This window comes from Mustela lutreola, chromosome X, assembly GCF_030435805.1.
Source record: "Mustela lutreola isolate mMusLut2 chromosome X, mMusLut2.pri, whole genome shotgun sequence".
In the NCBI taxonomy this organism is placed as follows: Eukaryota; Metazoa; Chordata; class Mammalia; order Carnivora; family Mustelidae; genus Mustela; species Mustela lutreola.
In genome coordinates, this window is record NC_081308.1 from 71,666,614 (window position 1) to 71,684,731 (window position 18,118).

Genomic DNA, 18,118 nt, shown 5'->3' on the forward strand with positions numbered 1-18,118 from the left:
AGTAGCGACAAGAGTATGTATCTCTGTTGGGTTCCTGACCTTAAAGCAAAAGCTCTCAGTTTTTTCCCATTGAAAATGGTATTCACTGTGGGCTTTTCATAGATGGCTTTTATGATATTGGGGTGTCTTCCCTCTATCCTTATACTTTGAACAGTTTTAATCAATGAAGAATACTGTATTTTCTCAAATGCTTTTTGTAAAGTTTTTCTGGTGAGATAAACACACCAGGCAAGGTAGGCACAAGGCAAGACCGATTTATTTATTTATTTATTTATTTATTTATTTATGGAAGATTTATTAAAGGCACTCTCCAGCAAAGTTTTAGGGCTCAGGAGAAGGGGAGCCAAGAAGCTTGCACCGGGAGGAGGTGGGCACCCTCGGGTGGGGTTCCACGACTCTAGGAAGCAGAGTGGTGGAATTCGTGCCTGAGTCAGGGAGAAGGGGGCTTTTAAGGGGTCTCGAGGGGAGTTCAGGCGTCTTTTGGCAAGTTTCCCTTATTTGGATATTTTGCCTGCTCGTTGGGGTCCCATTGGTCCACTGGAGCCCGGAGTGGGAGTCTCAGATTCCTGCTTGTCAGGGTCCCATTGGTCCACAGTGGCCCAGAGCAGGGGGTTTTCAGATTCTTGCTTGGGTCTTTGTTCTCTGTCCGAGCTCAGGTTTTGTGGCAGGAACTTTCGCCATCTTAAGTAACCCTTTCTTTCTGCCAGCCCAACACTTTTTCTGCATCAATTGAGATCATTTGTCTCTTCTCTCTTTTTTTATTAACGTGCTCTGTCACATTGATTTCCAAATGTTGAACTACCCTTGCATTCCAGGCATAAATCCCACCTGGTCGTGGTGAATAATCCTTTTACAATACTGTTGGATCCTATTGACTACAAACTTGTTGAATATTTTGATATCCGTATTCATCAGGGACATTTTTCTGCAATTCTCCTTTTAGAAGGGGTCTTTGATTTTGGCATCAGTGTAATGCTGGCTTCATAGAATAAGTTTGGAATTTTTCCTTTGAGTTTTTTTCTTTATTTTTTTTGAAATAGCTTTAGTAGAATGGGTACTTTTTCTTCTTTAAATGTCTGGTGGAATTCCCCCCTCCCCCCAGGAAGCCATCTGGCCCTGGACTCTTGTTTTGTGGGAGATTTTGGATTACTTCTTCAATTTCCTTGATGGCTATTGGTTTGTTCAAATTGTTTATTTCGTCCTGTTTCAGTCTTGGTAGTTTACAAGGTTCCCAGAATGAATACATCTCTTTCAGATTACTTAATTTGTTGGTGTATGGTTGCTGGATATAATTTCTAATAATTGTGCCTATTTCCCCAGTATCAGTAGTGATCTCTCCCCTTTCATTCATAATTTTATTAATTGGGACTTTTCTCTTTTCTTTTGGAAAAGTCCAGCCAGAAGTTTATCAATCTTATTCATTCTTTTAAGCAACCAGTTTGTAGTTTTGTTGATCTGTTCTACTGTTCTTCTGGTTTCTATGTCATTGATTTCTGCTCTAATCTTTATTATTTATCTTCTTCTGCTTGGATTTGGCTTTATTTTCTGTTCTTTCTTCAGGTCGTTTAGGTGTAAGATTAACCTTTATATTTGGGATTTTTCTAATTTTTTGAGAGAAGCTTGGATGGCTATGCACTTCCCTCTTAGGACTCCCTTTGCATAGGTTTTGAACTGGCATATTTTAATTCTCATTAGTTTCAATGAATTGTTTAAGTTCTTCTTTAATTTCCTGGTCAACCCATTCATTATTTAGTCAGATGCTCTTTAACCTCCAACTTGTTTATGTTTGTTCCAAATTTCTTCTTGTGATTGAGTTCCAGTTTCAAAGCACTGTGGTCTGAAAATACAGAGATAATAATTTCAATCTTTTAGTATCAGTTGAGACCTGCTCTGTGAGCCAGTACATGATCTATTCTGGAAAATGTTTCATGTACATTCAAGAAGAATGAGTATTCTGTTGTTGTAGGAAGCAATGTTCTGTATATATCTATGAAGTCCATCCAGGCCAATGTGTCCTTCATAGCTCTTTCTTTGTTGATCATCTGCTTAGATGACCTGTATATTGCTGTGAGTGGAGGTTTGAAGTCTCCTACTATTAATGTATTATCTTCAGTATGTTTCTTTGTTTTGGTCATTAATTGGTTTATATAATTGGTTGCTCCCATATTGGGGGGATAGATATTTATAACTGTTAGATTTCTTGTTGGATAGACACTTTAAGTGTGATACAGTGTCCCTACATCTCTTACTACAGCCTTTGGTTTAAAATCTAATTTGTCTGATATAAGGATTGCTTTCCTTGGAGGCCCATTGACATTGTAAATTGTTCTCCATCCCCCTACTTTCAATCTGGAGGTATCCTGAGGTTCAAAATAATTCTCTTGTACACAGCATATGGATAGGTTCTGCTTTTTATCTAATCTGAAACACTGTATCTTTTCATGAGAGCATTCAGCCCATTCTCATTGAGAATAACTATTAAAAATATATGAATTTGTACCATTTTATTGAGAGCAATGTCCCTGTTTCTGTAGATTTTCTTTTTCTTTCTGTTCTATATGACTCTTGTGGTCTCTCTTTGCTTACAGAATCCCCCTTAACATTTCTTGCAGGGCTGGCTTGGTGGTCACATATTCTTTCAATTTCTGCCTATCCTAGAATCTCTTTATCTCTCCATCCATTCTAAATGGCAGCCTTATTGGATAATATATTCTTGGATGTATGTTCTTCTCATTTAGTACCCTGAATATATCTTGCCAGCCCTTTCCAGTTTGCCAGGTTTCTCTAGATAGATCCGTTGTTATTCTGATGTTTTTCCCTCCAAATGTTAGGAACCTCCTCTCCCTAACTATTCTCATGGTAATTTCTTTGGCTGTAAGTATTGGAAGGTTCACTGTTATTTGCCAGGGTGTTGATCTATTTTTTTATTGATTTGGGGAGTGGACTTCTCTATATCCTGGACATGAATATTTATTTCCTTCCCCAGACCGGAGCAATTATCAGTGATTATTTGCACAAATATACCTTCTAGCCCTTACTCTCTCCCCTCAGAGATCCCAATAATTCTCACACTGGAACTTTTCATGACATCATTAATCTTTCCAAGTGTTTTTTTCATGTGCACACTAGCTTCCTATCTTTGTTTTCCTTCCTTTCCAACAGCTTATCTTCTAGATCGCTAATTTGTTTTTCTGCCTCATTTACCTTGGTTGTTAGAGTATCATTTAGACTGCATCTCTTTCATAGCATTTTTAAATGCATCCTGATTAGATATTATTTCTGCCCAAAGAGATTGTCAGTAATGCTTTTTTCAAGCCTACCTATTGACTTTATGGATGTTATCCTGAGGTCTATCTTTGACATTTTGTTTATACCTATATCCATTAGTTCTGTGGCAGAGTACATTGTCAGGTTCTTTTCTTTCTTAAGAGTTCCTCCTCCTAGTCATTCCATTGAGGGATGATGAAAGAACAGAGTCCAAAATATCAACCACAATGCAAGGAAAATGGACCCTAGGAAAAAATCTGAAATGGTCCAGTGCTATCACAGATGTGCAAACAAAGCCAAGATGATCCAAAACATTATAAAAGGAGGGGTGTTGAGAGAGTATAATCTTTCAGGGTGGACAAGCAGGGAGATCTGCCTATTCCTGATTGATTTTTGGTCTTTGTGTTAAAAGATAATATATCACAAAATGGCAAAGAAACCAGAACTTTATATACATATAAAGTTGAATAGCATGAAGAACAGACTAGTATGGGGCATAAATCTATAAAATGATGATGTGAAAAAAAAAGTTAAAATAAAAAAGTTTAAAAATGTCATAAGGTCAAGATGGCGGAGAAGTAGCAGGCTGAGACTACATCAGGTAGCAGGAGATCAGCTAGATAGCTTATCTAACCATTGTGAACACCTACAGATCCAACAGGAAATCGAAGAGAAGAAGAGCAACAATTCTATAAACAGAAAATCGATCACTTTCTAAAAGGCAGGACCTGCAAAGAAGTGAATCCAAAGTGATGGGAAGATAGATTACAGGGCGAGGGGTTGGCTCCCAGCAAGTGGTGGAGCAATGGAGAACAAAATCAGGACTTTTAAAAGTATGTTCCACTGAGGGACATCACTCCAGAGGCTAAACCAGGGGGAAGCCCATGCAGGGTCAGTGTAACCCCAGGTCCCGTGGGGTCACAGAAAAACCGGGGGTGTCTGAGTGTCACAGAGCTTGCAGGTATTAGAGCAGAGAAGCCAGCTACAGCAATAAAGCTGAGGAGTGAGCTCTCAGCTAGGGGTACCTTGAACTGGGCACAGGCTGGGTGAGCTCAGAGCGTGGCCAGAGACCAGGGAGACCGAGTGACTGAGCACTTTTCTCCAAGCACGCAGCTGGAGGCCAGGGAGATGGAAGAGACTGAATTCTTTTCTCCAAGTGCGACCAGAAGCCAGGGAGGCAGAGGTGACTGAGCGCTTTTCTCCAAGCGTGACCAGAGGCCAGGGAGACAGGGGCGGTTGGGTGCTTTTCTCTAAAGGCACACTGAGGAGCGGGACCCCGAGCTCTCGGCTCATCAGGGCCAGAGATTGAGAGGCGGCCATTATCATTCCCATTTTTTGGAACTCTACGGAAAGCGCTCAGGGAACAAAAACTCCTGAAAGCAAACCCGAGCGGATTACATAGCCCAGACCCTGGTAAGGGCAGTGCAATTCTGCCTGGGGCAAAGACACTTGAGAATCACTGCAACAGGCCCCTCCTCCAGAAGATCAACAAGAAACCCAGCCAAGACCAACTTCACCCACCAAGGAGAATAGCAGAATTCCGGAGGAGGAGAAAACAAATCTTACCTGACAAAATGACAAAGTGGAAAAATTCACCAAAAAGAAACAAAAAACAAAAAACAAACAAACAAACAAAAAAAAAACAAGAGGCAGTACCGAAAGCTGGTGACCTAATCAATACGGACATTGGTAATATGACAGATCTAGAGTTCAGAATGATGATTCTCAAGGTTCTAGCCGGGCTTGAAAAAGGCAAAGAAGATATTAGAGAAACCCTCTCTGGAGAGATAAAAGCCTTTTCTGGAGAAATAAAATAAATAAAACCTAACAAATTTGAAATTTAAAAAGCTATTAATGAGGTGCAATAAAAAATGGAGGCTCTGACTGCTAGGATAAATGAGGCAGAAGAAAGAATTAGCAATATAGAAGACCAAATGACAAAGAATAAAGAAGCTGAGCAAAAGAGGGACAAACAGCTACTGGATCCTGAGGGGAGAATTCAAGAGATAAGTGACACCATAAGATGACACAACATTAGAATAATTGGGATTCCAGGGGCGCCTGGGTGGCTCAGTGGGTTAAGCCACTGTCTTCGGCTCAGGTCATGATCTCAGGGTCCTGGGATCGAGCCCCGCATCGGGCTCTCTGCTCAGCAGGGAGCCTGCTTTCCTCTCTCTCTCTCTCTCTCTGTCTGCTTCTCCATCTACTTGTGATTTCTATCTGTAAAATAAATAAATAAAATCTTAAAAAAAAAAAGAATAATTGGGATTCCAGAAGAAGAAGAAACAGAGAGGGGAGCAGAAGGTATATTGGAGAAAATTATTGGAGAGAATTTTCTTAATATGGCAAAGGGAACAAACATCAAAATCCAGGAGATGCAAAGAATGCCCCTCAAAATCAATAAAAATAGGTCCACACCCTGTCACTTGATAGTAAAATTTACAAGTCTTAGCAACAAAGAGAAAATCCTGAAAGCAGCCCTGGAAAATAAGTCTGTAACCTACAAGGGTAAAAACACTGGATTTTCAGTGGACTTATCCACAGAGATCTGGCAGGCCAGAAAGAACTGGTATGTTATATTCAGAGCACTAAATGACAAAAACATGCAGCCAAGAATAATATATCCAGCTAGGCTATTCTTGAAAATAGAAGGAGAGATAAAATGCTTCCAGGACAAACAAAAACTGAAAGAATTTTCAAACACCAAACCAGCTCTAAAGGAAATATTGAAAGGGGTCCTCTAAGCAAAGAGAGACCCTAAAAGTAGCAGATGAGAAAGAAACAGAGACAATATACAGTAACAGTCACCTTATAGGCCATACAATGGCACTAAATTCATATCTCTCAATAGTTACCCTGAATGTTAATGGGCTAAATGCCTCTATCAAAAGACATAGGGTATCAGAATGCATAAAAAAAAAAAAAACAACACCCATCAATATGCTGTCTACAAGAAACTCATTTTAGACCCGAAGACACCTCCAGATTTAAAGTGAGGGGATGGAAAACAGTGTACCATGCTAATGGAAATCAGAAGAAAGCTGGTATGGCAATCCTTGTATCAGATCAATTAAATTTTAAGCCAAAGACTAAAATAAGAGATGGGTAAGGACACCATATCATACTCAAAAGGTTTGTCCAACAAGAAGACCTAACAATTTTAAATATCTATGCCCCTAACATGGGAGCAGTCAACTATATAAACCAATTAATAACAAAATCAAAGAAATACATCAACATTAATACAATAATAGTAGGGGACTTTAACATTCCCCTTACTGAAATGGACAGATCATTGAAACAAAAGGTTAACAAGGAAATAGAGACCTTAAATGAGACACTGGGCCAGATGGACATCACAGATATATTCAGAACCTCCCATCCCAAAGCAACAGAATACACATTCTTCTCTAGTGCACGTGCAACATTCTCCAGAATAGACCACATCCTGGGTCATAAATCAGGTCTCAACTGATATCAAAAGGTTGGGATTATTCTCTGCATATTTTCAGACCACAATGCTCTGAAGCTAGAACTCAATCACAAGAGGAAATGTGGAAAGAACCCAAATACATGGAGACTAAATAGCATCCTTCTAAAAAATAAATGGGCCAACCAGGAAATCAAAGAGGAATTGAAAGAATTCATGGAAACAAATGATACTGAAAACACAATGGTTCAAAATCTGTGGGACACAAAAAAGGCAGCCCTGAGAGGAAAATATATAGCAGTACAAGCCTTTCTCAAGAAACAAGAAATGTCTCAAATACACAAACTATCCCTACACCTAGAGGAGCTGGAGAAAGAACAACAAAGAAAGCCTAAACCCAGCAGGAGAAGAGAAATCATAAAGATCAGAGCAGAAATCAATAAAATGGAAACCAAAAAACCCCACAAAAAACAAAAAACAAAACAAAACAAAAACCAATAGAACAAATCAACGAAACTAGGAGCTGGTTCTTTGAAAGAATTAATAAGATGGACAAACCCCTGGCCAGACTTATCAAAAAGAAAAGAGAAAGGACCCAAATAAATAAAATCATGAATGAAAGATATCACAATCAACACCAAAGAAATACAAACTATTATAAGAACATGCTATGAGCAACTCTACACCAACAAATTTGATAATCTGAAAGAAATGGATACATTTCTAGAGACATATAAACTACCACAACTGAACCAGGAAGAAATAGAGAACCTGAACAGACCCATAAACAGTAAGGAGATTGAAACGGTCATCAAAAATCTCCAGATAGATCAATGGAACAAAATAGAGAGCCCAGAAATAGACCCTAAACTCTATGGTCAACTAATCTTCGACAAAACAGGAAGGAATGTCCAATGGAAAAAAGACAGCCTCTTCAACAAATGGTGCTGGGAAAATTGGACAGCCACATGCAGAAAAATGAAATTGGACTATTTCCTTACACCACACAGGAAAATAGACTCAAAATGGATGTAAGACCTCAATGTGAGAAAGGAATCCATCAAAATCCTTGAGGAGAACACAGGCAGCAACCTTGTTGACCTCAACCGCAGCAACTTCTTCCTAGAAACATTGCTAAAAGCAACAGAAGCAAGGGCAAAAATGAACTATTGGGATTTCATCAAGATCAAAAGCTTTTTCACAGCAAAGGAAACAGTTAACAAAACCAAAAGACAACTGACAGAATGGGATAAGATATTTGCAAATGACATATCAGATAAAGGGCTAGTATCCAAAATCTATAAAGAGCTTAGAAAACTCAAAACCCAAAGAACAAATAATCCAATCAAGAAATGGGCAGAGGACATGAACAGACATTTCTGCAAAAAAGACATCCAGATGGCCAACAGGCACATGAGAAAATGCTCCACATCACTCAGCATCAGGGAAATACAAATCAAAACCACAATGAGATACCACCTGACACCAGTCAGAACAGCTAAAATTAACAAGTCAGGAAATGACAGATGCTGGTGAGGATGTGGAGAGAGGGGAACATTCCTACACTGTTGGTGGGAATGCAAGCTGGTGCAACCACTCTGGAAAATAGTGTGGAAGTTCCTCAAAAAACTGAAAATAGAGCTACCATTTGACCCAGCAATTGCACTACTGGGTATATATCCTAAAGATACAAATATGGTGTTCTGAAGGGGCACGTGCACCCAAATGTTTATAGCAGCAATTTCCACAATAGCCAAACTATGGAAAGAGCCTAGATGTTCATCAACAGATGAAGGGATAAAGTATGTGATTATATATATATATATATATATATATATATATATATATACTATGCAGCCATCAAAAGATGAAGTCTTGCCATTTGCGACAATATGGATGGAACTAGAGGGTATTATTCTTAGTGAAATAAGTCAATTGGAGATAGACAACTATCATATGATCTCCCTGATATGAGGAAGTGGAGATGCAACATGGGAGGTTTGGGGGGTAGGGAAAGAAAAAATGAAAGAAGATGAGATTGGGAGGGAGACAAACCATAAAAGACTCAATCTCAAAAAACAGACTGAAGGTTGCTGGGGGGGGAACAGGAGAGGGTGGTGGGGATATGGACATTGGGGAGGGTGTGTGTTATGATGAGTGCTGTGATGTGTAAACCTGATGATTCACAGACCTGTACCCCTGGGGATAAAAATATATTATATGTTTATTTAAAAAATAAAAAAATTTAAAAAATGACTTAAAAACATAAGTTGGGAAATAATTTATTTGAAAGGGGAACAGGGTAAAAAAAAAGGAAAAAAGAAAAGAAAGGAAAAAAGAAATGTAAAATTTTAGCCTGGAGTATAAATGAGTCATGAGGGAACACCTGGAGCTCTCTATATTATTTTCCCCCAGTGCTGGAGTTTTACAGTCCTCGGGAAAATAAGCTTGTCATTCATCTGTTCTTCCAGTCTGCCTGTATGGCATACTTATCAGACAAAAAATTTAAACTAAACACTTTAATAAGAGATAAAGAAGGGCTGTATATGGTCTATTCAAGAAGAAGATCTATGAATTGTAAATATTTATGCCTACAACTTTGGAGCAGCCAAATATATAATTCAATTAATAAGAAACATAGAGAAACTCATTGATAATAATACAATTATAGTAGGGGACTCTTAACACTTCACTTACGGCAACAGACAAATTATTTAAGCAGAGTATCAAGATGGAAGCAATGGCTTTGAATGACACACTGGACCAGATGGACTTTACAGATATATTCAGAACATTTCATCCTAATATAGCAGAAGACACATTGTTTTTGAGAACACATGGAACATTCTCCACAGCAGATCACAAACTGTGTCACAAATCAGGCCCCAAACAGTATAAAACGACTGAGACCATATCATGCATATTTTCAGACCATGACTTTATGACACTGACTTTATGACACTTGAAGACAGCCACAGAAAAACAAAATTGGAAGGACCACAAATTCATGAGGGTTAATGAACATCATACTTAAAAATGAATGTGTTCACCAGGAACATAATAAAGAAGAAAACAATACATGGAAACAAGTGAAAATAAATACAAAATAGTCAAAAACTTTTGGGATGCAGAAAAGGTGGCCCTAGGAGGGAATTATATAACAATACATGCCTTTGTTAAGAAGTAAGAAAAATCTCAAATACACAGCCTAACCTTACACCTAAAGGAGCTGAAAAAAAAAAAAAAAAAAAAAACAACACACCCAATAATTTTTAAAGCCAACAGAAGAAGGAAATAGTAAAAGTTAGAGCACAAATAAATGATATAGAAAAAGAACAGTGTATAATCAAAGGAAAAAAAGAACAGTGTGCCAAACAAGCAACTGGTTCTTTGAAAGAATTAACAAAATTGATAAGACTCTACGCAGACTTATAAAAAAGACAAAAGAAAAAACTTCCAAAATAAAATCACGAATGAGAGAGGAACGATCACAACAAACAGTAGAGAAATAGAATTAGAAGAGAATAATTTGAGCAACTATATGAAAACAAATTGGGCAATCTGGAAGAAATGGATAAATTCTTAGAAACATAATCTACCAATACTGAAACAGGAGAAAGAGAAAATTAGAATAGATCCATAACCAGCAAAGAAATTGAATCAATAATCAAAAGTCTCCAACAAGCTAGAGTCCAGGGCCAGATGACTTTCTAATGGATTTCTACCAAACAGGTAAAGAAAAGCTAATACCCATTCTTCTGAAATGTTTCAAAAAATTTTAATAAATAAATAAATAATAAAAATTATAAGGAAAACTTCCAAACTCGTACTATGAGGCCAACATTACTTTGAATTCAAAAGAGGACAAAGAGGGACGCCTGGGTGGCTCAGTTGGTTAAGCAGCTGCCTTCGGCTCAGGTCATGATCCCAGCGTCCTGGGATCGAGTCCCACATCGGGCTCCTTGCTCAGCAGGGAGCCTGCTTCTCCCTCTGCCTCTGCCTGCCATTCTGTCTGCCTGTGTTTGCTCTCTCCCCCTCTCTCTCTCTCTGATAAATAAATAAAATCTTTAAAAAAAAAAAAAAAAAAAAAAAAAAAAAAAAAGAGGACAAAGACTCCACTCTAAATAATTGTAGATCACTATCCCTTATGAACATGATACAAAAAATTCTTAATAAAATACTACCATACTGAGTCCAATAATACATTAAAATAATTATTCACGATGATAAAGTGGCACTTATTCCATGTCCACAGGGATGGTTCAATATCTGAAAATCAAAGAAAACCATACACCATAATAATTAAAGGAAGCAGAAGAACCATGTGATCGTCTGAATAGGTGTAGAAAAACCATTTGACAAAATACAGTACCCTTTCCTGATAAAAACCCTCAAGAAAGTAGGGATAGAAGGAATGTAACATCATCACAAGACCATATACAAAAGACTCACAGATAATATCATCCTCAATGTGGAAAAACTGAGAGTTTTCCCTCAATGGTCAGAAAGATGACAGGGATGTCCACTCTTAACAACTGTTGTTCATCCTAATATTGAAAAACCTAGACACAATAATCGGACAACAAAAAACAATAAAAGTCCTCCAAATCAACAAGGAAAAAGTCAAAATTTAACTATTTGCAGATGACATGATACATTATGTGAAAAACCCTAAATACTTTATCTACCAAAATATTGCTAGAACCTATACATGAACTCAGCAAAGTTGCAGGATAAAATAATAATAATAATAATAATAATAATAATAATGTACAGAAATATGTTGCATTTCTATACACCAATCACGAAGCAGCAGAAAGGGAGATCAGGGAATCAATACCATTTACAATTGCACCAAAAACAATAAGATACCTAGGAATCAACCTAACTAAAGAGGTTAAAGATCTGTACCCTGAAAACATTAGAAGAGTTTTGAAAGAAATTGAAGAAGACTGGAGGAAATGGAAAAACATTTTGGGCTTATGGATTGAAAGAACAAATATTGTTAAATTGTCTATACTACCCCCAAAAATGTATATATTCAATTCAATCATGATCACGTTAACACCAGCATTCTTCACTAAACTAGACAAGCAACCCTGATAGTTGTATAGAACCAAACAAGACCCTGAATACCCAAAGCAATGTAGATAAAGAAAAGCAAAGCTGGAGTCATCACAATTCTAGACTTCAAGTTGTATTACAAAGCTGTAATTACCAAGATAGATTGGTACTTTCACAAAAGCTGTCATAGATTAATGTAATACAATAGAGAACCCAGATATATACCCACAATTATATGGTCATCTAATCTTCAAAAGAGCAGGAAAGAATATCCAATGGAAGTAAGACAGTTTCTCCAACAAATGGTGTTGAGAAAACTGGACCATGACATGGAGAGGATGAAACAGGACTACTTTCTTATACCACACACACACACAAAATTTAAAATATATGAGAGACCTAAATGTAAGACAAGAAACCATACAAATTTTAGAGGAGAAGACAGGCAGCAACCACTTTGACCCAGGCAACAGCTACTTCTTACTAGGCATGTTTCCAGATGCAATGCAAATGAAATAAAAATTGAACTATTGGGATCCTGTTAAGATAAAAGCCTTCTATTACAACAAAGGAAACAATAAAAAAAAAAAACTAAAAAGAAACTGACAAAACAATGACTACTGTTATGCTGAAAAGAAATTAAAAAAAAAAAGAAACTGATGGAATGGGAGAACATATTTGCAAATGACTTATCAGATAAAGTGCTAATATCCACAATCTATATGAATATCATCAAAATCAACACCTAAAACATAAATAATCCAATTAAGAAGTGGGCAGAACACGTGAGCAGACGTTTCTCCAAGGAAAACATAGAAATGCCTAACACATGAAAAGAAACTCAACAACACTCATCACCAGGGAAATACAAATAAAAATCACAAAAAGAACACCTCATATATGTAAGAATGGCTAAAACTAACTCAGGAAACAACAGATGTAGGCAAGAATGTGGAGAAAGGGGAAAACTTTTGCACTTTTAGTGGGAACACAAACTAACACAGCCACTCTGTAAAACAATATGGAGGTTCCTCAAAAATTTAAAAATATAACTACCCTATGGTCCAGCAATTGTGCTACTGGTATTTATCCAAAGGACATAAAAATGCTGATTCAAAAGGGCAAATGGACCTCAATGCTTATAACAGTTTTGTCAACAATAGCCAAATTATGGAAAGAACCAAGCTATCCATCAAATGATGGATGGATAAAGAAGATGTGGTATATGGGTCCATAGGTATCTCAGTCAGTTAAGCAGCCAGCTCTTGTTTTCAGCTCAGCTCATGATCCTGTGGTAGTGAGATCAAGCCCTGTGTCAGGCTCTGGGCTCAGTGGAAAATCGCTTCAGAGTCTCTTTCCTTCTTCTCTCTATAATTCATATAGCTCTCTCTCTCTCTTTAATTCATAAATAAATATTTTTTTAAGGAGATGGGCTTGTTCATTCATGAATAAATAATCTTTTTTTTAAGAAGATGGGAAAGATTAGCCATAAAAAAGAATGTAATCTTGTCATTTGCAAGGATGGGGATGTAGCTAAAGTATATTTGCTAAGTGAAATATGTCAGAGAAAATAAAATACCACATGGTTTCACTTGTTTGTAGAATTTAAGAAACAAAACAGATGAACTTGGGGAAGGGAAAGAAAAATAAAATAAGATTTAAAAAGGAGAGGAAGGCAAACCATAAAGGACTCTTAACTACAGGAAACAAACAGGATTGTTGGGGGGTGGTGGCTGGGATGATAGGCTTAGTGGGTGATGGGCATTATGGAGGCTGTATAACACTGGGTGTTATATATAAGTGATGAATCACTAAATTCTACTCCTGAAACCTACAACTTATGTTAATTAACTTGAATTTAAATAAAAAAAAAATCAGTATCCATCTATATGCTGCTTATAAGAGATGCAATTTGTTCCAAAGGATACCTACAGATCAAAGTAAGGGAATGGAGAAACATCTATATTTCAAGTGAATGTCAGACTGAAAAATACATATATCAGGCAAAATAGACTATATTTATTTTTTTAAAGATTCCATTTTTAAAGATTATTTATTTATTTGACAGAGAGAGAGATCATAAGTAGGCAGAGGCAGGCAGAGAGAGAGGGAAAAGCAGGCTCTCCACTGAGCAGAGAGCCCCATGCAAGGCTCGATCTCAGGACCCTGATATCATGGCCTGAGCTGAAGGCAGAGGCTTAACCCACTGAGCCACCCAGGCACCCCTTAAAGATTTCACAATCCCAAGATCAAGAGTCGCATGCTCCACTGACTGCGCAGTGAAGCTCTCCCAAATAGACCAAAAAAAAAAAAAAAAAAAAAGAAAGATAAAAGAAAAGGACTGTAACAAAAGATGAAGAAGGGAGGCACCATATAGTAATAAAGGGGACACCCCAACAAGAATATATAATGATTGTAATTATGCACCAAACATAGGAGCACTCAAATATGTACAGTATTTAATAACAAACATGAGGATCTAATTGGCAGTAATACAATAATAGTAGGGGACTTAACACCTCCCTTACATAGGTGCACAAATCATCCAAACACAAAATCAAGGGAACTGTGGCTTTCAATGACATACTGGTCCAGACGTATTGAACATATATATTCAGAAAATTCCAATCTAAAATAGCAGAACACACATTCTTTTCAAGTGCACATGGAACATTGTGCACAGCAGATCACATATTAGGCCAAAAAACAAGCCTGCAAAAATTCAAGATTGAAGTCATACCAGGCATCTTTTATGACCACAAAGATAGGAAACTAGAAATCAACACAAGAAATCTGGAAAGAGCAGAAATACATAAAGATTAAATAACATACTACTAAATCATGAATGGGTCAACCAGGAAATCAAAGAATTAAAAAAAAAAAACACATGAAAATGAAAACACAATGTATTCAAATCTCTGGGATGAGGCAAAAGCAGTTCTAAAAAGAAAGACTATGGCAATACAGGCCCACCTCAAGCAAGAAAAATCTCAAATAAACAACCTAACCTTACACTTAAGGGAGCTAGAAAAAGAACTATATGCAAGAACTTAAACCAGCAAAAGAAAGGAAATATTAAAAATATAAATGATATAGAAACTAGCAAAATAATAGATTAATGAGACCAGGAATTAGTTATTTGGATATATCAATAAAATTTATAAGCATCTAGGCAAATTTATCAACAAAAAATAAGAAAGATTGAAATAAATAAAATCACAAATGAGATAGGAGAAATAACAACCAACATCACAGGAATACAAAAAATTATATGAGAATATTATGAAAAACTATATGCCAACAAATTGAACAACCTGGAAGAAATGGATAAATTCTTAAAATACAACAACTACAAAAACTGAAACAGGAAAAAGTAGAAAACTTGAACAGACTATTACCTAGCAATGAAATTGAATCAGTGATTAAAAAACTGCCAAGAAATAAGTCTAGGACTTCATGGGTTCACAGACAAATTCTACCAAACATTTCAGGAAGAGTTAATACCTATGCTTCTGTAACTATTCTTAAAATAGAAATGGAAGGATAACTTCCAAATTCATTCTTGGGGCCAGCATTACTCTACAAAACCAAATAAGGATATCACTAAAAAAAAAAAAACAACCTATAGGCCAATATCTCTGGTGAACATACATGCACAAATTCTCAACAAAATACTAGCAAACTGAATGGAACAATACATTAAAATCATTCACCCTGATGGAGTGGGATTATTTCCTAGGATGCAAGTGTGGTTTAATATTTGCAAATCAATCAATATGATCCATCAGATCAATAAGAGAAAGGATAAGAACCATATGATCAATTCAATAGATGCTGAAAAAGAATTTGAGAAGATACAACATGTGTTCATGACAAAAATCCTTAACAAAGCAGATTTAGAGGGAACATACCTCAACAAAATGAAGGCCATGCATGAAAAACCCACAGCTAACATCATGCTGAATAGGGAAAACAGAGATTTTTCCCTTAAGGTCAGGAACAAAGCAACAATCATCACTCTCACTACTTTTATTCAGCATAGTACTGGAAGTCTGAGCAACAGCAACTAAACAAAAGAAGAAATAAGAAATCAAGCAAAAAGAAGTAAATGGCATCCAAATCAGTAAGGAGAAACATTTCCTATTTGCAGATAATATGGTATTCTGTAGATAACCCAGAAGACCACACACACACACACACACACACACATGCGTGTGCCCGTGCATGCACGCACACACACACACACACAGAAACAAACCTGCTAAAGCTGATAAATAAATTCAATTGTCCTAAGATATAGAATCAGTGTATAAAAACATTTTTCATTTCTATATACCAATAACAAAGCAGCAGAAAAATAAATTAAGAAAACAATCGCATTTACAATTGCTGCAAAACTTGTAAGATCCTAGGAATAGACTTAAGATGTGGAAAGTCCTATACCTTGAAAACTAAAACACTGAGAAAAGAAATTGATGATGATACAAAGAAATGGAAATACTGTGCATGTTCTTGGATTGGAAAAAAATATATATTGTTAAAATGTTTATACTACCCAAAGCTACTTACAGATTTAATACAATTCTTGTCAAAATACTATTGGCATGTGTTTCCTTTGCCTTTGGAGATATATCTTGAAAGAAGTTGCTGTGGCTGATATCGAAGAAATTACTGCCTATATTCTCTAGGATTCTGATGGATTACTGTCTCACGTTGAGGGCTTTTATCCATTTTGAGTTTATCTTTGTGTACGGTGTAAGAGAATGGTCGAGTTTCATTCTTCTACATATAGCTGTCCAGTTTTCCCAGAACCATTTATTAAAGAGACTGTCTTTTTTCCACTGGATATTTTTTTCTGACTTATCGAAGATTATTTGACCATAGAGTTGAGGGTGCATATCTGGGCTCTCTACTCTTTTCCACTGGTCTATGTGTCGGTTTTTATGCCAGTACCATGCTGTCTTGGAGATCACAGCTTTGTAGTAAAGCTTGAAATCAGGTAACGTGATGCCCCCAGTTTTATTTTTGTTTTTCAACATTTCCTTAGCGATTTGGGGTCTCTTCTGATTCCATACAAATTTTTGGATTATTTGCTCCAGCTATTTGAAGAATACTGGTGGAATTTTGATCAGAATGGCATTAAAAGGATAGATTGCTCTAGGCAGTATAGACATTTTAACAATGTTTATTCTTCCGATCCAAGAGCATGAAATGGTCTTCCATCTTTTTGTGTCTTCTTCAATTTCTTTCATGAGTATTCTGTAGTTCCTCGAGTACACATCCTTTATCTCTTTGGTTAGGTTTATTCCCAGGTATCTTATGGTTCCTGGTGCTATAGTAAATGGAATCGATTCTCTAATTTCCCTTTCTGTATTTTCATTGTTAGTGTATAAGAAAGCCACTGATTTCTGTACATTGACTTTGTATCCTGCCACATTACAGAGTTGCTGTATGAGTTCTAGTAGTTTGGGGGTGGAGTCTTTTGGGTTTTCCATATAAATATTATGTCATCTGCGAAGAGAGAGAGTTTCCAAAATCAAAATCTTCTGCACAGCAAAGGAAACAGTCAAGAAAACAAAGAGGCAACCCATGGAATGGGAGAAGATATTTGCAAATGAAAGTACAGACAAAAGGTTGATATCCAGGATCTATAAAAAACTCCTCAAACTCAACACACACAAAACAGATAATCATATCAAAAAAAATGGGCAGAAGATATGAACAGACACTTCTCCAATGAAGACATACAAATGGCTATCAGACACATGAAAAAATGTTCATCATCACTAGCCATCAGGGAGATTCAAATGAAAACCACATTGAGATACCACCTTACACCAGTTAGAATGGCCAAAATTAGCAAGACGGGAAATAACATGTGTTGGAGGGGATGTGGAGAAAGGGGAACTCTCTTAAACTGTTGGTGGGAATGCAAGTTGGTGCAGCCTCTTTGGAGAACAGTGTGGAGATTCCTCAAGAAATTAAAAATAGAACTTCCCTATGACCCTGCAATTGCACTCCTGGGTATTTACCCCAAAGATACAGATGTAGTGCAAAGAAGGGCCATCTGGACCCCCAATGTGTATAGCAGCAATGGCCACGGTCGCCAAACTGTGGAAAGAACCAAGGTGCTCTTCAACAGACGAATGGATAAGGAAAATGTGGTCCATATACACTATGGAGTATAATGCCTCCATCAGAAAGGATGAATACCCAACTATTGTAGCAACATGGACAGGACTGGAAGCGATTATGCTGAGTGAAATAAGTCAAGCAGAGAGAGTCAAGTATCATATGGTTTCACTTATCTGTGGAGCATAACAAATAACATGGAGGACATGGGGAGATGAAGAGGAG